Source organism: Cervus canadensis, chromosome Y (assembly GCF_019320065.1).
Source record: "Cervus canadensis isolate Bull #8, Minnesota chromosome Y, ASM1932006v1, whole genome shotgun sequence".
In the NCBI taxonomy this organism is placed as follows: domain Eukaryota; kingdom Metazoa; phylum Chordata; class Mammalia; order Artiodactyla; family Cervidae; genus Cervus; species Cervus canadensis.
In genome coordinates this window covers 768,010-795,988 of record NC_057420.1, presented here as the reverse complement: position 1 = coordinate 795,988, position 27,979 = coordinate 768,010, and the positions used below count along the sequence as shown (strand labels likewise).

The window sequence follows — 27,979 nt, the reverse complement described above, 5'->3', positions numbered from 1 at the left end:
AAAAATAAATAAATAAATAAAAATAAAATGTACCCATTTTAGAGAACCTAAAAAAAAATAAAAATAAAAAAAATAAAAGTCTGAGTCGCGTTTCTCATGTGTGACAGAGGAAATTCTAAATTCAACATATACTGTCATCCGAACCCAGGTTCTGATAGGTGACATAAAATTCCACATTACATGTACATGAAACTTTCATCACATTCTTTCATAATGCTTAGAGAAAAACCTCTGTTTCACATATAGGAAAATCTGTACCCAGATCTTTGTATGTGACAGACACTATTTCAAATTTCATGTATATGAAAATTCTCACTCAGATAACGTGTGTAAGATAGCGAAAATCCATATTTCACATATGTAAAATTCTCTGCTCAGGTTTTCATATGTGAACTCAAGTATATTCCATATAAAAATAACTGAAATGTTATAGCCAGATTCTCATGTATGGGATAGACAATTCATTGTTTCAAGTATATGAAAACTTATGCCCAGATTCACACATACTAAATAGAGAAAATTCTTTACATTATAGGTATTATAATCTTCACCCAGATTCTGTGCTGAGTTTTTCACAAGTGACACAAAGAATCCTCAATTTGATATCCTCTATTTGAGAGTCTGCACCCAGATTTGCATATGTAAGCAAGATTCTCTTATGTGACATATAGGAAATTCCACATTTCATACATATAATCAGCACTTAGATTTTCATATTTGGCATATATAAAATTCCATATTTCTTAACGTTCAGTTCAGTTCAGTTGCCGCGTCCTGTCGGCCTCTTTGCGACCCCATGAACCGCAGCACGCCAGGCCTCTCTGTCCATCACCAACTCCCGGAGTCTGCCCAAACCCACTTCTGTTGTGTTGGTGATGCCATCCAACCATCTCATCCCCTGTCATCCATTTCTCCTCCTACCCTCAATCTTTCCCAGCATCAGGGTCTTTTCAAATGAGTCAGCTCTCCTCATCAGGTGGCCAAAGTATTGGAGTTTTGGCCTCAACAATCAGTCCCCTCCAGTGAACACTCAGGACTGATTTCCTTTAGGATGGACTGACTGGATCTCCTTGCAGTCCAAGGGACTCTCAAGGGTCTTCTCCAACACCACAGTTCAAAACCATCAGTTCTTGGGCTATCAATTCTCAGCTATATATATATATATATCTCTGCATGCAAATTTCATATATGGCATAGAGACTATCTCATATAACCTACACAGAAAAATTTAGGTCAAATTCTCATATGGGACACAGATAATATTCCTTCTGTTATATATGTGAAATATGCACCCTGACTTTCATATTCCATCTCTTTTATATATATATATATATATATATATATATATATATATATTAATAATCTTCAACCAGATCCCATATGTGGCATAGAATATTTCATATTTCATATAAGTATAATGTATGCAGAAATACTCATATTTGAAATGCAGGCAAGTATATATTTCACGCAAGTGAAAATCTGCCTTCATATTACCATATATAACTTAGAGGAGCTTTCCTATGTCATACATGAAAAGATACACTAGGTGCCTCTCATAGATGACATAGGGAAAATTCCCGATTTTGTATATATGAAAACATGCCCCTAGTTTCTCATATTGACAGGAGGAAAGTCTATAATATATATTAAAATTTACATCCAGATTCTCAGTTGTTAAAGTGGTAAAATTCCATGTTTCATATACCTTAATGTCTGCATGTAGATTATTATATATGACACAGAAGAAATTCCATATTTTTATATAGGATAATTTGCACACTGATACTCATACTTGATTTAGGGAGAATTTGATATTTCATATATGTGAAAATCAGTGCCCAGATTTTCACATGCTACCTAGAGAAGAGGGAATATTTCAAATATTTGAAAAACTGTGTCTTGTTCTTGTATGTGAGACACGAAAATTCCAAATGTTAAGTATAAAATTTGTGCATACAGATTGTCAAAGGTAAGGCTGTGAAAATTACATATTTTCACTTAAATAAAACTCTACATGTGTATTTGCATATGTAACAGAGAAGACCTCACATATTATAAATTAAAATCTATACTAAAGTTGTCATAAATGTCATAGAGAAAAATCCATACATTATTATGTGATTATCAGTGACCCATAGTATGTTTGTGACATAGAGAAAATTCCATATGACGTGTATGTAAAAATCTGTGTTCAGATTTCCATTTGTGACCTGGAGGAAATTCTCTTATTTCGTAAGCATTATCATGTGGACTGATTCTATATATACCATCAGGAAAACTGATGACCAACCTAGACAGCATATTAAAAAGCAGAGACACACCTTTGCCAACAAAGGTCTGGATAGTCAAGGCGAATGGTTTTTCCAGTAGTCATGTATGGATGTGAGAGTTGACACCTGTCGACTCTAAAGTAAGCTGTAAAGAAAGCTGAGCACTGAAGAATTGACGCTTTTGAACTGTGGTGTTGGAGAAGACTCTTGTGAGCCCCTTGGACTGAAGGGATTGACGGCAGGAGGAGAAGGGGGACGACAGAGGATGAGATGGTTGGATGGCATCACCGGCTCAATGGACATGAGTTTGGGTCAACTCCGGGAGTTGGTGATGGACGGGGAGGCCTGGTGTGCTGCCATGGGGTTGCAAAGACTCGGACATGACTGAGTGACTGAACTGAACTGATTCACGTATATTGAATATGAAATTTTCATATTTTGATAAAATCAGGGTTAAGGTTGTCATTATATGAAATATATAGTTTTATCTATAATGATTACAAGAATCATGGTGCAGATTTTCATTTTACATGGTGATTTCTCTGTATCAGCTATGAGAATATGATGTTTATGTTATATATAAGCATCTGAGTGTGTATTTTAAGACATGTGAAATATGAAAATTTATATGTTATATAAGAGAACCCAAGTGCAAAATATTATACTATAAAATATGGACTATCCCATAGATGATAGAAAAGAATCTGGTTAAAGATTTGCATATACAAGAAATTTAGAATGCTATCTATATCACATGAGCATCTGGAATCAGATATTCGGGTGTATGAAATAATGCAATTTTCACATAAAAATCACAACACAAACTTTAAGATATATTAAATACTAAATTTCCATAGGTGAGATATTCGAACATGGGTGCAGCGTTTTAACTATATTTAGTATGGCATTAGGGTTTCCCTGGACACTTGAGAGTCCCTTGGACTGCAAGGAGATCCAGCCAGTCCATCCTAAAGGAGATCAGTCCTGGTTCATTGGAAGGACTGATGCTGAAGCGGAAACTCCAATACTTCGGCCACCTCATGCGAAGAGCTGACTCACTGGAAAAGACCCTGCTGCTGGGAGGGACTGGGGGCAGAGGGTGAGATGGCTGGATGGCATCACCGACTCGATGGACATGGATTTGGGTAATCTCCGGGAGCTGGTGATGGACAGGGAGGCCTGGCCTGCTGCGAATCACGGGGTCACAAAGAGTCGGACACGACTGAGCGACTGAACTGAACTGAGGGTTTCCCTGATAGCCCAGTTGTTAAAGAAGCTGCCTGCAATGCAGGAGGTTGGAGTTCAATTCCTGGGTAGAGAAGATCCCCTGGAGAAGGGAAAGGCTACCCAGTCCAGTATTCTGGCCGACAGAATTCCATGGACTCTATGGCCCACGGGGTAGCAAAGAGCCAGACACAACTCAGCAACTTTCACTTCACTTAGAACATCAATTGATGTTAACTGGGAAGGTTTACTTTTGACTCTCAATTTTCGCTCATTGATCTTTGTTTATCCTCTTGCTAATACAACACTGTCCTGCTTATTGTCCTGATCACCTGACTGACTTTCATTTTCACTTTCAATATGGTATTATCTAGATGTCACATGTGATACGCTGCTGCTGCTGCTGCTAAGTTGCTTCAGTCGTGTCTGACTCTGTGCGACCCCATAGACGGCAGCCCAGCAGGCTGCTCTGTCCCTGGAGTTCTCCAGGCAAGAATGCTGGAGTGGGGCTCCATTTCCCTCTCCAATGCATGTGTGCATGCTATATTGCTTCAGTTTTGTCTGACTCTGTGCCACCCTATGGACAGCAGCCCACCAGGCTTCTCTGTCCGCAGGATCCTCTAGGCAAGAATCCTGGAGTGGGTTGCCCTTTCCTTCTCCAATTCACGTGTGCGTGCTAGGTCGTTTCAGTCGTGTCCAAGTCTGTGTACCCTATGGACAGCAGCCCACCAGGCTCCTCTGTCCACAGGATTCTCTAGGCAAGAACTAGTGGGGTGGGTTGCCATTTCCTTCTCTGCAATATGATGTATATGGATACAAATATTTATACGTGTGTGATAAGGAATTCCCTTCTCTCAGACACTTAAAATTGGCTAAGATTTTAATATAACATACAAAACATGCAATTTCACTGTATTCCCAATGAAAATCTCAGCTCATATTTTTATATATAGTTTAATGCATAATTTTCTCTCTGTCATGCACAAAAATATACATTATTATCCACCCACATTTATCTTATCTGAGCTTCTGGGGTGGTTCAGCTGGTAAAGAAACCACCGGCGATACAGGACACCTCCATTTGATCCCTGGGTCAGGAAGATCCCCTGGAGAAGGGAATGGAGATTTGCTCTAGTGTTCCTGCCTGGAGAGTCCAGTGGGCAGAGGAACTTGGCAGGTCATGGGGTCGCAACGAATAGGACATGACCGAGTGACTGAACAACATTCTATCCAAAATTTGCACAGCTTATGGCAATGAAACATCAAGATGATAGTAATAATAATGACACCATCTTGGCAGGAAAATATAATTGCACACTTTAATATATATGAGATGCAAGTTTTTCTCCATGACACCTATGGAAATCTGAATGCAGATATTTACCTGTATGAAATTTGGAATTTTGTTCTTGACCCGTATGAGGTTCGGGTTCAGATTCATGTATATGAAATATGGAATTTTCTATGTCAAATGTGAGAAATGCTGTACATTTTCAGGTATATGTATATAAATGATACATGTATACATGTAATAAATACATGTATATTTCCATATAGAGAAAATATAAAATTTCTTGACATCATATTGAATATCTGTGTCCTCGTTTTCATATGCACGAAATATGTAATCTTATGCATGTTAAATATGTGTATCTGGGTGCAGAGTTCCATACATAGGATATGTGACGATTTCTCTCTGTTATACAGGAGAATCTGGATGGAGATTACATATTATAGTCTATATAAGATACAGAATATTCTCTATATCATTTATGATAATTTGGATGCATATATGTATATATACATTTGAAACATGGAATTTTCTTTGTGTCCCATGTCAAAATCTAGTTACCGATTTTTAGTTATATTAAATATAATATATACCTCATATATGAAATAGGGTTTTGTATGATTGTGAGTTGTTTTTCAGTCAGTGATGGCTGACTCTTTGTGACCCCGTGTACTGCCACACTCCAGGCTTCCCTGTCTTTCACTATCTCCCTAGTGTGCTCAGACTCTTGTCCATTAAGTCAGTGATGCCATGCAACCATCTCATCCTGTCATCCCCTTCTCCTGCCCTCAGTCTTTCCCGGCATCAGAGTCTTTTCCAATGAGTCAGTTCTTCACATGAGGTGGCCAAAGTATTAGAACTTCAGCTTCAATCCTTCCAAAGAACATTCAGAAGAGTAGTGGTAGCTCATTGTTTTAATTTTCATTTCCCTAATTACATGAATGTGGAGTATCTCTTTATATGCTTTTTTGCCACCTCAGTTTTGCATCTGTAGTTCTTTGGTGCGGTGTCTGGCTAGCTCTTAGGTTCATTTTTTAGGTTTAATCGCTTGTTTTCTTGTTGAGTTTTGAGAGTTCTTTGTATGTTTTGGATAATAGTCCATTATCAGCCTGTCTTTTGCAAATATTTTCTCCCAGCTTATGGCTTATCTTCTCATCTTCTTAGAGATTTGTAACAAGAAATCACTTAATTTTTTTTAATGAGTCACTTTAAAGAGAAATATTTGGGAAATGACAGTCAAAACGGTTGGAATGTGGCAAAACAAAAGAAACTACAGGCAAGGGACTCAGACACAAAGAGCCTGGTACACAGCTTTGCTCCCAAGCTCCGATACCTGGCAATTATTATGCCTATCTTACCATTTGAACAGTATTGGCAGCTATTGCTGATTTTCTTGCTACTATAACTATGGCATATTGCTTTGGCTAATACTATTATTACTGTTAATTTTTGTAATGTATTATTTTGATGAACCTCAGTATTGCTTGTATCTCACTTGTTTCTCTGTGTCACCTCTGATTATCTAGGTGTAGATTTTCATATATATATATTTATATATATGTATATATATATATATATATGTGTGTGTGTGTGTGTGTGTGTGTGACACAAGTTTTTCTAACTCATATATGACAATCTGGGTGCTGATTTCCACATGGGTGAAATAAACAGTTGTCTCTGTGTTACATGTGATAATCTAGTCACAATGTTTCTTAAATACATGGAATTTTGTCTGTCATATATGAGAATCTGGGTACAACTTATCATATTATGACATATAGAGTGTACACTATTCACATGAAAGAATTAGAACCAAGATTTTCATGGGAATGTCATATAGCATGTTCTGCATGTCATAGATAAAAATCGGGTGAACTAAGAAACATAAAATTTTATATATGCAACTCTTGGGCCATTATTATTACTGCTATCTTAATATTTAACTGGCATAAGTTGTGAAAAATGTGGAGAGAATGTTGTTGTTTAGCTCATTCACGTGTGACTCTTTGTGACCCAGTGGGCTGTAGCCCACCAGGCTCCTCTGTCCATGGGATTCTCCAGGCAAGAACACTGGGGCAGGTTTCCATTTCCTTCTCCACGGGATCTTCCTGACAGGGATGAAACGGACGGCTCCTGCCTTCAAAGTGGATTCTTGACTGGCTGAGCCACCATGGAAGTCCAGATAGGATGGATGCTGGTGGATAATAATGGCTCCCTGGCAGAGAGGGGAGGGGTCGACTCAGGAGCCTCTGCCTCAGAACCAGAGGAATGCATCAGGGTCGGTGCCTGTCGGCCACAAGTTCCCAGCGCACTCAGGTTATGGACCCACGCTGCGTGGCACCTGTCCTGCCCCTGAAGCTCGCTCTGACCACAGTGGCAGCAGTACCCTGGGCCCCCTGTTGGGTGGAGAGGGTGCAAGAGACCTAATGTTGTATGGAAGCGGGAGGGCGGTATGAGGGTGGAGGTGTGAGAGCCAGGCATTGAGATGGGCTGAGAGATGCAGCACATCCAACAGAAATAGTGGGAGAGAGGCGGAAGTGCTGGAGCTAAGGAAGGCACACTCAGCAACACCAGGTAAGAGGGAACAGGGTACACGCAGCCGTTGGGGCTCTGGCAGTGTGGAGGGGTGTGAGGAAGGAGCAAGTGCTTGGTTGGGGTAGGCTGCCAGATGGAACACAAATCCAAGATGCCCAGTTAAATTTCAGAAAAATAACCAATACTTAGGAAACATACATGTGTCCCCAGTGTTGCATGGGTCATGCCCATATTAAAAAGTTCTGATTATTCTTCTGAAGTTACAGTCTAACTGGGCATCCTGTAATTTTATCTGGCAACACTAGCTGGAGAGGTGAGAGGTGGGAGTAGGGAGTATGGGCTACTGTTGCGGGAGCGGGGTGGGAGGAGGGGGTTTACAAGGCAAATGGAGTGGGTTTTGAGAAGCCCAAGGAAGGCCTTGAGGTGGAGGTACAGTGACACCAGAGAGAGGACACCAACTGGGTGGCCCCTGGACTTTCACTTGTTAGATAAATGGCACCCTACCCCAGCCAAAGCTGGGGATGTGGCAGAAACAGGCTCAAACTTGGACAGGTGGGTGGGACTGTGGGGTGGCTGTTCCTGATGCATAGGGCGGTAATGCATCACTGTGGTCTCAGTGCCAGACTGTGGCCATAGGTACCAGGGTCTAGGGCGTACGTTTCAGCCAGACACCACCCATCCCCCACCAGCAGCGTGGTATATCCCCCAGGTTCTGAACTTAAGAGTCCAATTTTGTTCAGTCACTGGTGGAGATGATTCCATTTTTGTTTTTATCTTTTTTAAAAAAAGTGCTTTATATATTTATTTCTGGCTGCAATTCGTCTTCAGTAGTTGTGGCACTATCGGTTAGTGCTTTGAGCAAAAGTGGGACCCGTGTCCACTTCACTGGCAGGTGGAATCTTAACTACTGGACCGCTAGGGAAGTCCCCTATCTTTTTTAAATTCTAGGAACAATCTTTTCACACCCACTGGAGTAGTCGTTGTTCAGTTGCTTCTGACTTTTTGCTCACCTGCGGACTCTTAAACCTCCAGGCTTCCCTGTCCTTTGCTATCTCCCAGAGCTTGCCCAAATTGAATGGCCACGACTTGGTGATACCATCAAATCATCTCATCCTCTGTCATCCCCTTCTCCTCCTGCCGTCAGTCTTTCCCCGCAGCAGGGTCTTTTCCAAGGAGTCGGCCTCTTCACATCAGATGGCCAAAGTATTGGAGTTTAAGCTCCAGCAACGGTCCTTCCAATGAATGTTAAATATTAATATTCAGGGATATCTCCCACTGGAAATGAAAATCTAAATTCTGTCACCATGACAAGTAGATATGATTTAACTTTGTCAGGGAGAAGAGGGATTTTTCTGTTTCTTTGTTTGTTTGACTGTGGCAGGTGTCAGGGAGTGCAGTGGTAAAGCATCTGCCTGCCAATGCAAGAGATGCTGGAGACAGAGGTCAGAAAGCTCCCCTAGAGGAGGAGATGGCAACACACTCCAGTATTCTTCCCTAGAAAATTCCACGGATCGAGGAGCCTGGTGGGCTCCAAGTCCATGGGATTGCAAAGAGTCAGACATGACTGAGAGACTGAGCATGCAGATCTTAAGCAGGTCTTATTGGCTGGAGGCGGAATCTTCCTTGTTCTGTCTCTTGGAATATTTCTCTGTGGGAAGATTCATGGGGGCAGAGCCAGGCTCTCCAGATGTAGTAAGTAGCTTAGTTTCAGCTGGACATACGGGGTCTTTTGTTCCCCAGCCAGAGACTGAACTCACATCCCTTGCATTGTAAGGCAGATTCTTTACCTCTGGGCCAGCCGGAAAGTCCTGAGAAGAATGGTTGACTGAACCCCTCTACCTGGAGACCTGAGGCGATCTTCCTTCAGGAACTTATACTTTAAAGAGAGCACCATTAAAGAATTCAAAATTGAAGGCACCTAGCGTTTACTGGGCCTTCCCTGGTGGCTCAGTGCTAAAGAATCTGCCTGTAGTGCAGATGCATGTTCCATCCTTGGGTCAGGAAATTTCTCTGAAGAAATGGCAACCCACTCGAGGATTTTTGCCTTGGAAATCACATGGATAGCGGAGCCTGATGGGCCACAGTCTATGGAGTTGTAAAAATTTGGATACATCTGAGCAACTGAACACCACCACTTGCTGAGCAACAGTGTACTCTGTGAGCTGAGTGTCTCATTCAGTGTGATTTCTGGTTCTCTGCCCTGTAGTAAGGTCTGTGCGCAGCTGATGGGAAGAATATAGCTCAGAGAGGTGTAGGCTTTGGCCAGCCAAGGTGACCCAGGAGGATTTGGAGACGGGCGATCCCCTTGCTTCTAACTCCATGCTTCTTGCCACAAATTTAAGTGGCAAGTGGTGGGAATTCAGGTAACACAAAGGAAAAAGTAATTTTGGATGTGCGTGTGTGCTCAGTCATGTCTGACTCTCTGAGACGCTATGGAATGTAGCTCACCAGTGTCCTCAGTTCATGGGATTCTGCAGGCAAGAATACTGGAGTGGGTGATCGCTTCCTTCTCCAGGGGGTCCCCCGAACCCAGGGATTGAACTCAAGTCTCCTGAGGCTCCTACATTGCAGGCGGATTCTTCACCCACGGAGCTACCTGGGAAGCGCAATTTTGGATGTGGTGTCTTCCTAGATCATGGCAAATGAGATCCCTCCAGATTAAACTCACAGCAGGACTCTGTTAGGAATGCTTTTGAACTCGTCTGCTTACCAAGCAGAGAGCACTTACAGCCTTTAAGTCATTCAGAATGTGGGACCGAGGTTCTTGGTGGAGCTGCATCCACAGCGCCCCCCGCCCCGACCACCACCCTGTCACAGTGCAGGAATCGAGGCTCAGAAAGCGGAGTAGGCAGAGCAGCCCATGGTACTTTCCCACAGTTTCACCCAAGCTCACAGAATCACACGATACTATCAACTCCCCAGAGGTTCCAACTGTATGAACAGCTCGGGCTGGTGAGCCCAGCAGCCTCAAAGCTTCGGCTGTTTCTTTCAGAAGGCATCAAGAAGGCAGTAGGTCTATGATCTCCCCTCTTGTCTAGGACGAGACGAGCCAAGGCATTTTGAATAGACCCAGGAAAAGGTCAATTTTCTGCCTCCTGGGGTAGAAGAGCAGAAAGGAGACATGAGGACCTGTTAGGAGGCAAGATATATACACATATGTGTATATATATATATATATATATATATATATATATATAATATTTCTGAGTGATTTGGGTGATAGGGTTGACTGACTTCAACAACTGGTTGAGGTAAAGAGAGGTGTTGAGGGCGGCTTTAAAAGTCCAGTAACATGTACTGGATGTTTATGTGCCCAGAGGTACTGTTTTATGTGCCTTTCTTTAAAATTAATTTTTAAAACTTTTACTTTGGGTGGTTTAAAGTGATTGTCTCCTTTAAGCCTTATAACAGCCCAGTGGAGTAGGCAGTGTTATCATGCCCATTTTAGAGATGAGGCAAGCAGACAAGAAGAGGTGATACCTAGTTCCAACTTGCTTGGCTATGAAGCAGCAGATCTTGCATTTGAAACCTGGCAGTCACTAGCGGCTCAGACAGTAAAGAATCTGCCTGCAATATAGGACAGCCTGGGTCAGAAAGATTGCCTGGAGAGGGCCATGGCAACCTGTTCCAGTATTCTTGCCTGGAGAATCCCATGGACAGAGGAGCCTGGTGGGCTGTAGTCATGGTATCGCCAATAGTGGGACACCACTGAGCAACTAACACTCACTTTTACCTTTGCAGTCTGGCTCCACATTATGATACCATATGGTGGCTTGAGAATGGGAGGGGCTGGAATCTATTACGGCAGGGAAGTTGATCCCACAGGTGAAATGGGAGAACTTGACATCACCCACCTTTGATTCCGTTATATTGCTGGCCACCTGCTGGGGACCCAGCTCAGCTGGGAGCGGTTACGGTCAGAGGGGGACTCTGGTTCCCCTCGTATATTCCTATTTTCGGGAGAGAGGGTGGAAGTGGAAGAAAAACAAACAATCTCAGTCAGTGCAAAAACGAGGCTTGGAAATGATCGGTGAGAGCTGGGTGGAGGAAAGGCGAGGATGGAGCTGGAGCGGCTAGTAAATTCTTAAAGGGTAGACTCCATTGCCACACATTTTTCAAGTTCCCTACTGAATGTTTCAATTATTTTATGCCCTTTAATCCTCAGTTCAGTCCTGGAAGAATCAAAGCCCCTATTTACACACTAATGTTTTCATTGTAGTAGTCAGTACATTGAGGGTTGTGACAGACTCGTATTCAGTTCAGCTCAGTGACTCAGTCGTGTCTGACTCGTTGCAACCCCATGAACTGCAGAATGCCAGGCCTCCCTGTCCGTCACCAATGCCCAGAGTCCACCCAAACCCACGTCCATTGTGTTGGTGATGCCATCCAACCATCTCATCCTCTGCCGTCTCCTCCTCCTGCCCTCAATCTTTCCCAGCATCAGGGTCTTTTCAAATAGTCAGCTCTCTGAGTCAGGTGGCCAAAGTATTGGAGTTACAGCTGCAACATCAGTCCCTCCAGTGGACACCCAGGACTGATCTCCCTTAGGGTAGACGAGTTGGATCTCCTCACAGTCCAAAGGACTCTCAAGAGTCTTCTCCAACACCACGGTTCAAAAGCATCAATTCTTCTGTGCTCAGCTTTCTTGATAGTCCAACACTCACATCCATACATGACCACTGGAAAAACCATAGCCTTGACTAGACAGACCTTTGTTGGCAAAGGAATGTCTCTGCTTTACAATATGCTGACTAGATTGGTCATAACTTTCCTTCCAAGGAGCAAGCATCTTTTAATTTCATGGCTGCACTCACCATCCACAGTGATTTGATTTTGGAGCCCAGAAAAATAAAGTCAGCCACTGTTTCCATTATTTCCCCATCTATTTGCCACGGCGTGAAGGGACCAGACGCCATGACCTTCGTTTTCTGAATGTTGAGCTGTAAGCCAACTTTTTCACGCTCCTCTAGCACTGTCATCAAGAGGCTCTTTAGTTCTTCTTCACTTTGTGCCATAAGGGTGGTGTCATCTGCATATCTGAGGTTACTGACATTTCTCCCGGCAGTCTTGGTTCCACCATGTGCTTCATCCAGCCCAGCATTTCTCATGACGTGCTCTGCATATAAATTAAATAAGCAGGGTGACAATATACAGCCTTGACCTACTTCCTTTTCCTATTTGGAACCAGCCTGTTGTTCCATATCCAATTCTAACTGTTGCTTCCTGACCTGCATACAGGTTTCTCAAGAGGCAGGTCAGGTGGTCTGCTATTCCCATCTCTTTCAGAATTTTCCACAGTTGTTGTGATCCACAGAGTCAAAGGCTTTGGCTTAGTAAATAAAGCAGAAATAGATGTCTTTCTGGAACTCTCTGCTTTTTTGATCATCCATTGGATGTTGGCAATTTGATCTCTGGTTCCTCTGCCTTTTCCAAAACCAGCTTGAACATCTGGAATTTCATGGTTCACGTATTTCTGAAGCCTGGCTTGGAGAATTTTGAGCATTACTTTACTAGTGTGTGAGATGAGTGCAATTGTGCGGTCCTTTGGGCATTCTCTGGGATTACCTTTCTTTGGGATTGGAATGAAAACTGACCTTTTCCAGCACTGTGGCCACTGCTGAGTTTTCCCAATTTGCTGCCATATTGAGTGCAGCAGCTTCACAGCATCATCTTTTAGAATTTGAAATAGCTCAACTGGAGTTCCATTGCCTGCACTAGCGTTGTTCATCGAGTCGTATTACTTAACCTAAGGAAGGAAAGTATGGGTACGGAAAACAATTCATGGGTTCTGGCTTCACACACAGCTGGATCCAGGGACTCCAAGGATGTCAGCAGAACTCCCCACCTTTTAGCTCTACTTGTGTTAGCTTGCATCTCAGGCACACTGTCACCTGAGTGTTGACAAAAATAGTACTCAGTAACTCCAACTTGGTGTCCTAGTGGAATGGCAGGTCATTTTCCTAGTTATTCCAGTCAAACCCCTCGGGATGGTTCTCACAGGCCCATTTGGGGATGCATGCTCGTTCATGACCCAATAAATCCCGGCCCTAGGGTGAAGGAATATGTCAATGGGTCATGTCTGGGTCACATTCTCAATCCCGGGAACAAGAATGTGAGGTCAGGTTTGTCCAAAGTATGTGGACTGAGTGTGGAGAGGGTGGTTCTTCAAAAGCAAGCCAAAGGGGTGTTACCAGAAGATGGGGGGTGAGGAGGCTGGGACAGCAATGACAGCTCCCCACTTCTGTGGGGGCCCCTGCATTTCAAGTAAAGTGAAAGTGTTAGTTGCTCAGTCCTGTCTGACTCCTTGTGACTCCATAGACTGTAGTCCACCAGGCTCCCTCTGTCCATGGGATTCGCCAGGCAAGAATATTGGAATGGGTTGCAGTGCCCTCCTCCAGGGGACCTTCTCAACCCAGGGATGGAACCCAGGTCTCCTGCATTGCAGGTGGATGCTTTAGCATCTGAGCCACCAGGAAAGACCCAAAGTCAAAGTGTGCTGAGACATCAAGTAGGAGGAGGAAGCAGGGGATAAATGTAGATACATTGCAAGAACACTGTGATTTTCAGCCACTGGACTTGGGTGTCTCTGATTCTCTATCACAGAAGACCTTTTGTGAAACCACTTCAACAGGAGACAGGAACCACTAAAGAATTTCAGGTGACAGGCCAGAAATGCATTTCAGAAACAAATTTTTGGTAGAAGGTGAGGAGGATGGATGGCCAGGGAAGTGGGCAGGGAAGTTCAGAGAACAAATGGGTTGAGATTGTCCAGAAAAGCATTTCGTTATGGGCCTGGGTCAGTTGGAGATGGGGAAGAAGGATGCAAGGGGACTGTGAAATTTAGTCTGGCTCCAGCAGGCTTGACTTGCATGATGTTATTTGGGTGTCCAAGGCTGGAAGGGCAACTGCAAAACCCTTCTCAGCTGTGCTGATAGGCTACAAGTCCTCCTTTACTTGGAAAAAGGGGGAATGGGCTTTGTTTTGAGAAACACCGCCATCTGGTGGTACTTTTCTGCAATGACAACTATTTCCTCTGTTACTATGGCATGATGTGCTCATTCAGAGCTCAATGACTCATTACTTACTTGGTCCCTGTATGTCAGGCAGTGTGATTGATTCAGGAACTCAGGTGGGAACAAGGCCTCTGCATCCATGGAGCTGACGTTCTTGTTTAGGAGGCTCACAAGCTATGAATAATCACATGACGGTACATCTATGATGTCATCAAGCAACATGGAAAGAATATGCCCAGAGCGGTGTCTGCCTAATTTGCTGCAAAATCTCTGACCTGCCTGGCAGGGGATCACTGAGATTTTGGTGCTTCCCCTTGGTCCAGGTTCCTGGCCGGTGCCTGAATATGGTCTGCAGTTCCCTGCCAGGTTGTCCAGCCACTGTTTGAACACTTCCAGTGACATGAAAATCTTTTTTTTTTTTTTTTTCCTTTTCCTAGCAGGTTTCTTTCTTTCTTACTTTTTTTTTTTTTTTTTTTTGACTGTATGTTACAGTCTCTATCCTGGACAAGTGCAGTCACATTTTTCTTGGTTTCCCTCCCTCTGTCCAGCCCCCAACCAGCAGCAAGAGACATCCTGTTAAAACCTCAAATGATGATAATGTCTCTTCTCTGCTCGAAACTTGGAAATGGCTTTTGTTTTCTTAATAATGAAAACAATATTTTTGCTTGCACTGAGTCTTCATTGCTCTGTGTGGGCTTTCTCTATTTGTAAGCAGGGACTTCTCACTTCTGTGGCTTTTCTTACTATGGAGAACAGACCATAGGGTGCTTAGGCTTCATTAGTTGTGACTCTCAGGCCCTGGAGCATGGGCTTAGTAGTTGTAGGGGGCAGGCTTAGTTGTTCCATGGCTTGCGGGATGTCCCCAGACCAGGATTGAAACCCATGTCCCCTGCATTGGCAGGTGGATTCTTATCCACCAGGGACCACCAGGGAAGTCTGGCAATGGTTTTTCTTCATGCTTAGAATAAAATCCAATGTCCTTTCAATAGTCATCAAGGCGCTGTAACTCCCTCTCCCTCTGACATCATTTCTCACCCCTTTTCTTCTGGCTTTTCATTCTCTAGCCACACTGGGCTCCTCACTGTCCCTACAGCATCTAAACTGGACCCTGCCTCAGGGCCTTTGCACTGCCTGTCGTCTGTGCCTGGAACATGTCCCCTAAGACACCTACACAACCTCCTCTCTCACATCCTTTGATCTTCTTTGTCATGTAGGTCCTCCCTGATCCCTCAGTCTGAAATAGTTTATCACCCTACCCCACCACTCTTATTCTGTGTTGGAATTATGCTCTGTTTATCAGAGCGTGGATCACTAGTTGAAATTACGTCATATATTGTGCTGTCTCTTTCTTTTTTTGGCCCTTCTGTGCAACCTGAAGGATCTTGTTCCCCAACACGGACCAACCTGTGCCCCTGCAGTAGAAGCACACAGTCCTAACCGCTGGAACTCTGGGGAAGTCCTTGTATTGTGTCTTGCCTCTTTCCTCCACTGAATGTCAGCTCCTCCAGGGCAGGGGCTTTTTCTGCTTTGCTCTTCAGTCTTCCCGGCCCCTGGGTTAGTAACTGGCACTTAGTAGACCCTAAATAGTTGTAGAATAAAACAGAGAGTCCCCTGTCATACTGAGTATTTACTGTCTTCCCAATGATTCACGTCGATCATCATAGGAATCCTGTGAGACTGCAGTTGGAATCCAAACTTGACAGACTCCAGCATCTTGCTTCACCTCAGATATTCAGTCTTCTTCAGCCCCATTTGCCTCTTCTGTGAGATGTATTTGACAATAATGCAAATGTGTGTGTGTGTGTGTGTGTGTGTGTGTGTGTGTGTGTGTTGGGGTGTTGGAGTCCTGGTGAGCAACAGATGCTATGTCCAGAAGAGCTAAATGGAGAAGAATTTGATAAGGGCTCTGTTTCTGATGGTGGGGGCAGGGGGAAAGGAGGAAAGTGTGTTTTAGGAGCCTGATGAGGGCAGGACCCATGGCTGAAACCAGCCCCTCCCCTCCATGCAGGAGTGAGAGTGAGGCATGAGTTGGCAGGGAGGGGAGTGACAAACACCTGTACCGTACCGTCTCCCCTGCAGGTCTCCTCATTGGCTGAACTCAGTCAGCAGTCAGGGGGCCATGTAGCCTCTGTGATGCACAGAGATGGATCCTAAGGTTGTTGTGAAGTCTGGTCCAGCACCGGTGACACAATTGATGTTGTTTTAGGGGGATGCTGAAAACAATAGTTGATTGTTAAGCCCTGATACATGATTTCCTCCCTCCCTGGTTCCCTCCCTCCCTCCTCTGAGCATTTCAGATCTGCTAAGTGCTGAGAAACCTATATGCAGGTCAGGAAGCGACAGTTAGAACTGGACGTGGAACAACAGACTGGTTCCAAATAGGAAAAGAAGTACGTCAAGTCCGTACATTGTCACCCTGCTTATTTAGCTTACATGCAGAATACATCATGAGAAACGCTGGGCTGCAAGAAGCACAAGCTGGAATGGGAGATCCATGCAAGATGTATACAATTTCCTGAGGTGCCAGAAGCAACACTGTCTCTTTATAGCACAATCACCTCCTTCCCTGAGTTCAAGAATGCACACTTTTGTTTTTCTTCACATTTTCAAGTTGCTGAGCTAGGACCTGAGTCCTTGCTATTGGGAGTTGCCATGAGGATAGACCTGATGTGCCTTGGTCTCTGTGGTGTCTCCAACAGCTAACACAGTGCCTGACTCACATGAGATGCTTGGTAAATATTTGTGGGATGAGTGATTAATTCTGATGGTTGTATTGCCCTGTATGTGCTTGAGTGTGTGTGTGTGTGTGTGTGTGTGTGTGTGTGTGTGTGTGTGTGTGAGTGACTGTCAGTGTGCCTCAAGAAAGACCTGACATTTTCCTATCAAGAAATTTGCTCCCTGGGTAAAGCTATAAAATTCAAATCTGTCCTGGCCAGCCCAGAGCACTGCTACTATTTAACATCAGGAAAGGATACAGAGTTTTCTTTCTGTTCTGCTGTCCTAGAGTTCCAGAGGGGAAATGCTTGCTGAAATGATAGGTCTTGTGTTCTGCCCAGTCTCGACAAGCCATTTGGGCCTCAGTCCTCATGTCTGTGAAATGGGATTGGTGTTCTCTGTCCAACCTCTTTCGAAAGAAACTTGCTGAGGAAGAAAGAGAGTTTTGGAGTAGTGGAAAATGCCAGAAGCATCAAAGGCCAAAACTATTTGTCTTGCCAAAAACAACATGCAAGCTCCCTTTACCAAGCCCTCTCATGTCTTAGAGGGAAGAGAGAGAGAGGAAGAGCTTAAATTTTTAAATTGAATGGAAAAAAAGACAATTGAATTCAGCAAGTTTTATGGCGCCTAATGTGGTAAAGACTCGGCTGATCACACATAGCAAAACCCAAGTCACTTCAGCAAAAATTGAAAACTATTGGCCCCTGTAGCTGAAAAGTCCATGGTAGATTTAGTTCCTCGCTACCTCTTGCTTAGACTGTTACTTATATGAGAGCAGAGACCATGTCTGTCTTCAGGATTCACCCTAAACCCCTGGGGACCAGGCAAAAAACAACCAACAAACCCATAAACAAGAACGCTTGTGAGGGTGAAAAGGATATGAAGAAAAGAAAACAATCAGGTGTGATAGTGAAGGAGCAGGGTCAGGTAACAGCATTCTCATTCTCGAGGGAGTCACGGAAGGTGTCTCGAGGACATGACACTTGACCTAAGGCCTGAATGATGGCAGAGGTCAGCCACGTGCAAAGGCCCTGAGGTGAGAACGAGTGTGATGTCTCGTATTATCAGCGAGGAGCCCATGTGACTGCAGTGGGTGAGTGAAAGCAGAGAGAGATGAGCCCGGAGAGGCAGGCATGAGCCAGACACAAGCCATAAACATCAGGGTTTATTCTAAGTGCTGTGGACAACCATGGGGTGGGGAGCATGAAACAGGAAGAGCCCTGTGACCTGGTTTATGTGTCACGATGACAAGTCTGGCTGCTGCTTGGAGAACAGGCAAGAGGAGGGGGAAGGGAGAGACAGGGGAACCAACACAGAGGTGAGTGAAGTAGCTCCCTCTTTCTGACCCTGTGGGCTGTAGCCTACCAGGCTCCTCTCTCCATGGGATTCTCCAGGCAAGAATTCCAAGCAAAAGAAGGAAAATGGGTTGGAATGAGATGAGAAGACGTGTGCTTAGGGATGGCAGTAAAGCTGACAGGCCTTGCTCACAGGCTGGACAAGGGCTTAGGTGGAGAGTGAGGAGCCAACAGAGACTCCAGGCCTCTGCCTGACCTGGGTGATGGTGCTGCTGTCTGTGATGGGCAACATAGGGAAGATGAAGAATCCATCCTTCTGTCCAGGGCGTCTGGGGTCTGAGATGTCTAGCACGCTCCCGCGACGGTACCAAGAGTGTGTTAGTCCTTCAGTCATGTCCGACTCTTGCAAGCCCCATGGACTGTGTAGCCCACCAGAGTCCTTTGTCCATGGGATTCTCCAGGCAAGAATACTGGACTGGGAAACCACTCCCTTCTCCAGGGGATCTTCCCAACCCAGGGATCGAACCCAGTCTCCTCCATTACAGGCAGATTCTTTACCGTGTGAGCCACCAGGGAAGCCTGACGAGGCCAAACTGTCAGGCAAATACATAAGCATTTGTAACTCTGATGGAGTAGAAATACAGATACATAGTAGGGGCTTTGTCCACCTTGGCTGTACCTAAGACTCAGAGCCAGGTGTTTAGGGGGGACCATTTTCTTTGAGTTCAAGTCCATAACTTCAGAACCTTTCCCCCTCTGCTATTCCTCACTGACCCCAAAGTGAAAGGTGCACCTCTTAGGAAAGGATCTTAATTACCAGCTGAGCTGCTCAGGGAAGGCAGTTGGTTGTGTGGTTTTTTTTGTTTGTTTGCTATTTTTTTTTTTTTTAAGTCTCTACAGTTTCTTTTTTTTTCTTTCCCCAAATAGTCCCTAATGCCAGAAGCCCTGAAGGTACCTTGGCAGAATTGAAAGCATGGTACTCGATGGAGAAGTTAAGACGCACACAAGTGAAAACATATTGCTTGCTGGTGCCTGGGGGTGGGAGGGAGGGCTGTCAAAATCTGCAAGAGCAGCCTCATGGAGTTCCCTAGAGAAACTGGGCAGCGGCGTGCTGCCTGCAGGAGTCCAGTGTGAGGCCTGGCTTCTGGGCTGATGGTTAAATGATGACATTTAGTGAACAAAGTCTGATCCCTTTCTGTTTTGAGCCTGCAGTGCTGTTTGTAAATTAGGAGGTCAATTTCCACAATCAGCGGTGATTTATGAAGAATTTAGGATTCACCAGGCCCTACTCTTAAGTGCTGTGAATTCGGTGGGGAAAAAAAAAAAGAAAAGAAAGAAAGAAACAGCAAGATCCCCCACCCTGGAGGCACTGACTTTCCAGTTGGGGAAACAGACCATAAACAATTGAGTATAAAATGTCAGATAAAGGGCTCCAAAGAGAGAGTAGTAGAGTCAGAGGAGATGGTTACAGCGGCTGTTTTACTTGGTATAACCAGATAAGTCTTCTCTGACATCGGAGTAGAGGCCTGAAGGAGATGAAACAGAGGACCATGTGCGTATCTAAGCAAAAAGGGTGCCAGACAGAGAAAATGGCAGTGCAAAGGCGCTGGTGCATGGGCAAAGTTGGCAAGTTCCAGAACAGGAAGCAGAGGCCAGGGCAGCTAGAGCAAGAGAGCAGGAAAGATTGTGGAGGGCGGCTAGGGGGAGGGGACGACAGATCTTATGGCCCATGGTAAGGCTCCGGATAACACCCTGAGGCTGATGAGAAGCCACTGGATGATTTTGAGCAGGGGAGCAACATGACCTGACTCATGGTTCAGAGGCGCCCTCTGGCTGCCAGGTGGTGAAGACCAATGAGGGCAATGGTGGAAGCAAGTGTTTTTGCATTAAATCAGTGATTGCAAGCCTCAAGGGTGAAAGTGCTCACAGCGGAGAATCCACGGGGAGGAAGAAGTGGTCAGAGACAAAATAGGTGCCAAGTTCACCTTTCCCTCAGGACATTCAGGATGTGCCTCCTGATTTTAGGGCAAACACCTGCTCATCAGTCCAGTCTGCCCTTGACTTCTGGCTCCACCACCTCCTGGCTGTGTGACCTGAGCATGTCGCTGCATCTCTTCGAATGTCAGTTTTCTCATCTGTTAAATGGGTAGCGGTAAAGGCCCTGCATTCCAGGTGTCTCATGATGATGGGAGATATACGGACGCAACCAGCACAGAGCCTGCTCCCATGTACATGTTCACAGCTGGGCCTCTCCACCAGAGGGCCACATGTCCCACTGGGACAACCCAAGAATGGGGTGACATGGTACAGGGGCAAACTGATTAACAATTGCTAGATATAAGTATTGTATGATGAGCTAGAAAATACAGCTAGCTTACCCAATCCCCGATTTAACCGTGATTTAGTAACAAAACATGTAATAGAGAGACATGGCAAAGAGATGACAGTGGTGGGTGACCTGGACCTCAGCTGACAGCCAGCTGTTGGAGCTTGGGCATACGTCTTGACAATTACCTGGACATTTTACCTTTGTGCAAGAACTTCTTTTGCAGTAAAGCCCAGGGCAGAGGACCCTCACCTGAAATGTCAGCTGGGCTGTTGGGGCGAGGGTGGAGTTTCGATTGAAATTCACACGCCTGCGACTCTGGTGCAGTCAAGCCTCCTGGGCTCACAGAACTGCACATGTGCTTCTGCAATGTGGGGGGCAGCAGCCAGCTCTGCATCCCAGTGAGTGCATGCTGGCGCTGGGAGGCAAGCCCTCTGGGATGTGATTTCAGGTCTCAGTGTGCAGCGGGGTGGTGATGCTCTTATTCTGTGCGCTCCCTGGGCGAAGAGGTGAGTGGGGCAGATCCTGGCTTTCCCCACCTTCCTTTGCGGGGGAGAGTGACTTTGGAGATGGGAGGGAAGTGTAGGTTGTCACACACAAGGGAAGAATTTTTGACTTCTAGCAGACGGGGCCAGAGAGGCCACATAACGCAGTACTTTGGACAGCCTTGTGCAACGAAGAACCATTCCACACAAAACGCCAGGGGCACTCCATTGAGAGATGCTACCCAGAGTCCTTGTATTTATGTATCACCTAGCCAACCCTGCCACATTTACGAATCGCCTAGTGTTCAGCACGACCCAGGCCTTGACTTGAAAAAAAAATATTTTTTTGTTGTTAGACTCATTTTTCTTTCTTCCTAATGTTTTAGAGGGTAAATGACTAGCGTATTGTGCCAGTGATGTCATGGTGCTGTTGCTTAGAATGAAACTTAAGTTTTATTTATTGTTTGTTTTATTGAAGTATATATAGCTTGCTTACAATGTTGTGTTCATCTCTGGTGTACAGCACAGTGATTCAGTTATACACACATATTTTTTCATATGCTTTTCCACATGATTTGTTATATGATATTGAATACAGTTCCCTGTGCTAAATATAAGTCCTTTTTGTTTGTTTCGTATATAGTGCTGCATATCTGGTCATCCCTAACTCCCTTTCCCCTTTGGTGACTGTAAGTTTGTTTCTTATGTCTGTGAGTCCATTTCTGTTTTGTAAATAAGTTCATTTGTAGCATAGTTTAGATTCCACATGGAAGTGATTTCCTATGTTATTTGCCTTTCCCTGACCTCACCAAGTATGGTAATCTCTAGGTCCACCCATGTTACTGCAGATGATGTTATTAGATTCTTTTTCATGGCTGAGTAGTATTCCTTTGTGTATAAGTACCACTTCTGCTTTAGCCATTCCTCTGTTGATGAACACTTAGGTTGCTTCTGTGTCTTGGCTATTGTAAATAGTGCTTCAATGAACATGGGGTGTATGTGTCATTCCGAATCAGGAGTGTTTTCTCTGACATACGCCCAGGAGTGGAACTGCTCGGTCATGCCAACTCAGTTCTTCAGAGTGGCTGCACCAATTTATGTTCTCGCCACCAGTGTGGAAGGTTTTCTCCACAAGCTCTCCGGCATATGTGATTTGCGGACTTTTTAACGATGGTTATCCTGACTGGTGTAGGATGATACCTCATTATAGTTTAGATTTGTGTTTCTCCAGTAATTAGAAGCCAGGTTTTTAATCATTTAAAAAGGAGAGTTACATGTATTCCCCATCCATGGCTGATTCATGTCAATGTGTGGCAAAAACCACTACAATATTGTAAAGTAATTAGCCTCCAACTAATAAAGATAAGTGAGGGAAGAAAAAGGAGAGCTGACTGAAAGAGGTATGGTAAGAGGGCATCACAAATCATGGTAGTGAATACTGTTTGAGAAATTGTTTCAGTGAGATCAGTTCTGTTTCAGTAATCTAATTCTCTGTGCAATAGAAAATGTATCTCTTATGGAAGGACACAGCCAAAACCAGTTAAAGCCAATATTCTAGAGCAGTGCCGGCCAACAGAATTTTCTAAGCAATGCCAGTGTTCTATTCTGCACTGTCCAGCACAGTAGCCACTGGCTACCTGAAGTTACTGAGCACTTGAAAGATGTCTAGTGAGACCGAGGCCCTGGATTTTTAATTGACTTTAACTTTAAGAAGTCTTAATGTAATAAGCCACATGTAGCTGATGGCTCTCATATTGGACGGGACAGAGCGTTTACCTTATATTCATTGTGTTAGGCTTCCATGGTGGCTCAGTGGGTAAGAGTCTGCCTCCCAATCAGGAGATGAAGGTTTGATCCCTGGCAGGGTGAGATCCCCTGGAGTAGGAAATGGCAACCCACTTCAGTATTCTTGCCTGGAGAATCTTATGAACAGAGGGGCCTGGCAGATTATAGTCCATGGGGTCAAAAAGAGTTAGATGTGACTTAGCGACTACGTAACAGCTCAATGTAGAAAGTTCTATGAGACAGTGCGGCTCTAGGGCACTAAATATGTGCGATATGACCTGCACTTTCAGTGAGGATGGCGATGACAATAATAATAATAATAACAACAATAATCATAATTGGCATTTACTGCGCACTTACTAGGTACCAGGCACTATTCTGTGTAGCTTACATGTATTAACTTCTTTAATTCTCATTATTCTTACCTCTACTGTCTCAGTCTGCTCACATTGCCATAGCAAAACACCACAGACTGTATGGTTTACACAACAGAAGTGAATTTGGGTCTTTCCTGAGGGCTCAGATGGTAAAGAATTTGCCTGCAGTGCAGGAGACCCAGGTTCAATCCCTGGGTTGGGAAGATCCCCGGGAGAAGGGAATAGCAACCTGCTCCAGTGTTCTTGCCTGGAGAATCCCATGGACAGAGGAGCCTGGCAGGCTACAGTACATGGAGTCACATGGTCAGACACTGCTGAGTGGCTTTACGTTTCTAGAGGCAATAAGTCCCAGATTAAGAGGCTGGCAAGTGTGGTTTCTGGTGAAAGGTCTTTTCTTGGCTTGTAGAGATCACCTTCTCTCTGTCTCCATATGAGCTTTCCTTGATGTGTGTACAGGAGAGAGAGAGAGAGAGAGAGAGGGAGAGGGAAAAGAGGGACAGAGAGGGTGTGTGTGTGCTAGCCGGTTTTGAGTCTCTTCTTGACTATTATGAGTGCATGTGCCCAGTTGCTAAGACCGGTCTGACTCTTTGTGACTGCATGGACTATAGCACACCAGGCTTCTCTGTCCATGGAATTTCCCCGGCAAGAATACTGCAGTGGTTTGCCTTTTCCTCCAGGCAATCTTCCTGACCCAGGGATTGAACCTGTGTCTCTTGCATTGGCAGGCAGATTCTTCACCCTAGAGCCACCAGGGAAGCCCAGATGAGCACACCAATCCTATCAGATCAGGGTCCTACCCGTATGACCTCATTTAACATTAATGACTTCCTTAGATGTCCCCTCTCCAAACAGAGCCACATTGAGGGTTTGCACTTCAACACATGAAATTTGGGGAGGAAACAAACATGCAGTCCATACGATCGATTTTAAAAATGAAGGGCCAGAAGTACAGAGAGATTACGTGAATAATCCAAAGTCACAAAGTTGGCACTGGCAGCATTCAGACCCAGGCAGCCTGGCTCCAGAGCCCTTACATGTATCTGCTGTGCTGTGCTGTCTCTCCCAGGAGAATACTTGCCAGCTGGCTGACAGCAAAGATTTAATTCTCCACTTGCACAGGGCTGTAGACAGTGGGTTCAGAGAATTAAATCTCCACTCGTATAGGGCTGTAGACAGTGGGTTCAGAGGGAGGAAGAAAAGAGGGAGGATAGACGAGCCAGGAAGCCTGGGGAAGGACTGACAGCAAGAGAATAAATTCCCGGCGTAAGTGAAGAAAGTGAAGATGAAAAACTCCTCTGTGAATTAGAATGTCATCTTCTCATTGTACATGCAAAAGTCACACAGATAACAGCAGCCTAAACCACACCACGCTACTACAGCACCCTCCCTCCCTCCCACACCTGCAGTGGGAACAAAGCAATAAACAGGATTTGAATGCATTTCTACAAAGTAGGACCTGCACAGAGGTTGGAGTTGGGTAGGGTGGGAATAATAAACTCAATCGCAGTGACAGCTGACATGTCCTGACTGCTCACCTGTATGCCTGTATTTACAGCAGCCACAGAAGTAGATTCTGCTCTGTATCCCCATTTTAGAGGTGGGAAGACTGCAGCATAGAGAGGTTAACTTACTCAGGGATGACTTGTATTGAACTCTAACACTGTAATGGCATCACACGTGCATTTTCTCACTGAAATGTCACAAGTAACATGCAAAGGAGATGTTTCTTTTTAAGTCTATTTTATGGATGAAGAATGCAACCCAGAGAGGTCACTTTTCGAGGGTCACAGAGCTAGTAAGGACAGAGTGGAGGTCTGATCCCAGGCCAAGCTGACTTCTAGGCTAGGACATTTGTCTTTCATAGGAGATACAGTTTTGAGATGAATGGTGTCTTGGAGAAGAACAGGTCCACAGAGTGGACTGAAGAAAGAGTCCTTCATAAGAAACGAGATCAACTGAAAGGTTTTTGGCAAAAGGTAGCCCTGGCCCAACCCAGAGATGGCCAGGCAGGCGGGTGGGCCAGAGGGAGACTATTTCTAGATGCTGCTGGAGCTTTGGGAAGGCTCCTGCTGGACGGACTCAGAATGGTTGGAGTCTGGGCAGGCCTTGGCTGCCTACCTGACACATGGGCCTGATTGCTTAGTCTCTGCTTTATGGTTCTGCAGAAGCTATCAGGGGGAATAATATTTCAGTGTGTCAGCACTGAGCTGCTCTCCAAGATGTCTTGCCTAACTGGTCATGTGAGGCTGTCACGGCTAACGCCATGGCAGGCAGCCTAGATTAGGAGTAGGCCTGGTTTCCCGGGGTAACATAATTATCAGGCCTCCTGGAGCCAGCCAATCAACATATGCCTAGCCAGAAGAAAGGGAACCTATCAGGGGAAAGCTGAAAGCCCCACTGTAGGGCCAAGAAAAATTACCTTGCAACTGTGTAACCAATCAGCTTGCGCCAGCTACCCACTGTGTAACCAATCCGATTGCGCCAACTACCTGCTGCTTATTTTGACCTAATAAATACCCGGGAGAACTGGGGCTCAGGGCCTTTCGTCCTCACACACCCGGTGAGGGCGGGAGGCCCTGGCTCGAGTCAGTAATAAATTCCCCTATTGCGAGTTGCATTGTTTCGAGGAGTCTTCTTTCCCAACCGGGGACTCGGACTACGGGCAGAACAGTCATTAATGCAACATGGACCACAGCCTCTTTAATGCTCTTCAGAGAAGTTGAGCGTGCAGACAACACGACAAAGACGGCCCCGGTTTACCTCCCAGGAAGCAGGCCTCTCGCTAGCTAATCTAGAGGCAGGATTAAGCAAACCCACGCCTAAAATATCCCTGCCTTGGAGCAGAAGGAATGAGCAGAGGGTCCATCTGCACTCTGAGTCACTTTTCTAAAGCCAGTGTGTCAACAACTTCCGTTCTGCATTCGTGTGTCCGAGCAGCCAAGGACAAAAAGTAATGGGATTGGACCACAGCAGAGCAGGTCGGTAGGAAGAGCCCAGCTGTCATCAGCTTTATCAGAAAGGATTTTGATGGGTATCTGTCAGCAGGCTTACTGTTCAGAAATGAGCAAGGATACAAAGTAGTGAAACCTGTAGGATGAAGGCAGAGTCTAATCCAGGTAACTTTAAATTGCATTTGTTTTAGAGAAACCAGGAAAATTCATAAGAACTGGTAACTGAAAAAAGTAGATCAGCCTCAGGTAAGCATGAACAAGGGGGGATAAAAGAGAGAGATAGACAAAGAGATGTGTAACCAACATCCGGAGTGAAAGAGCAGACCCTGTTAGAGGTTCAAAGGAGATTCTTTTTTTGTAATATTCATTTATTGTATTTAATTACTTCAATACACCATGTGTTACATGCAGCACAAGGAATCTTTAGTTGTGGGATTCGACTCTTAGCTTTGGCATATGGAATCTATTTCCCCGACCAGGGATCAAACCAAGGCCCCCTGCATTCGAAGTGTGGCGTCTTACCAGGGAAGTTTCTCTTGGTTTATTTGTTTTTCTTATTCTTTTTTTTTTTAATTATGAGAATAGCAAAGATAAAGAAAGAGTGTTTGTCGCTATGTTATGTCCAACTCTTTGCAACCCCACGGACTGTAGCTATCAGATTCCTCTGTACATGGAATTGTCCAGGGAAGAATACTGGAGAGAATAGCCATTCTCTTCTCCAGGGGATCTTCCAGACCCTGGGATCAAACCCTGGTCTCCTGCATTGCCTGCAGATTCTTTACCATCTGAGCCAACAGGAAAGCCCCAGTTAGGAGAATGCCAAGAGCAATATTATCCCAGTGAACTTGAAAACCTGGATGAAGTTGACACTTTTCAGGAAGGTACAAATTATCAAAATTAACCCAAGGGGTAATTCTTTTAAAAATATAAAAAATCAATGACCATGAGAAACTGAAATTGTGGATAAAGACGTACATTTCTAAAGAGGCACCAAGTCCAGATTGTTTTAAATAGGAGTTCCACCAAACAGTCAAGAAAAGGATCAGTAAATCCCATCCTCCACAAATTGCAGAGCAAAGAAAAAAAGGGGATGCTCTCCCATGCATTTGAGGAGATTGACGTCACCCTGAAATTAACTCTGGACTTTGACCACAAGACAAAAGGATACATCGCTGTCACTGGTGATGAAAGGTGAGGCACTCCTGCAATCCTGTAACACCTTTTCCCAGGCCCTGTGACTCTTTATGTAAGTTCCACTGATCCTGCCTGAACTTCAGATTCCATGCTGGTGAAGAAAGGGGTCTGGACTATAACTGATATCCTGTATTAGGCCAGCCACATGCCACACTACACATCTACAAGTGAATGCAATAACCGTATATCATGATGTTAAGATCTTGGAGACCTTGAAGGCCCGGAAGAAACAGTCCAAGAGGGTCCAGAAGCAATGACACTCCTGTAGCCACTAGCATAGCTAGCACCCAGATCTTGACTTCTCAACACCATTTTCCGGTGCAAAGAATCAGGGCTCCTTGGATAAGTGACTGATTCTAGGGCTGGACAGGGAAGACACATAGCATGGAACATCTTACAGTACCCCAAACTAAGGACACACTCACAAAACCCCATGATGATGTGGTAAGTCACAGGGATACAAGAGTTGGCCAGAAGAGTTCCCAATGGTTGGAGCTGGAACAATTTGAGTATTAAAA

The 27,979-nt window shown here is 44.8% G+C and overlaps 1 pseudogene; it reads left to right on the top strand.

The window, feature by feature from the left end:
- The window catches only part of LOC122436375, a 48,558-nt pseudogene extending 20,840 nt beyond the window's left edge, over nt 1-27,718 (top strand).
- Nucleotides 27,719-27,979: the final 261 nt, after the last annotated feature.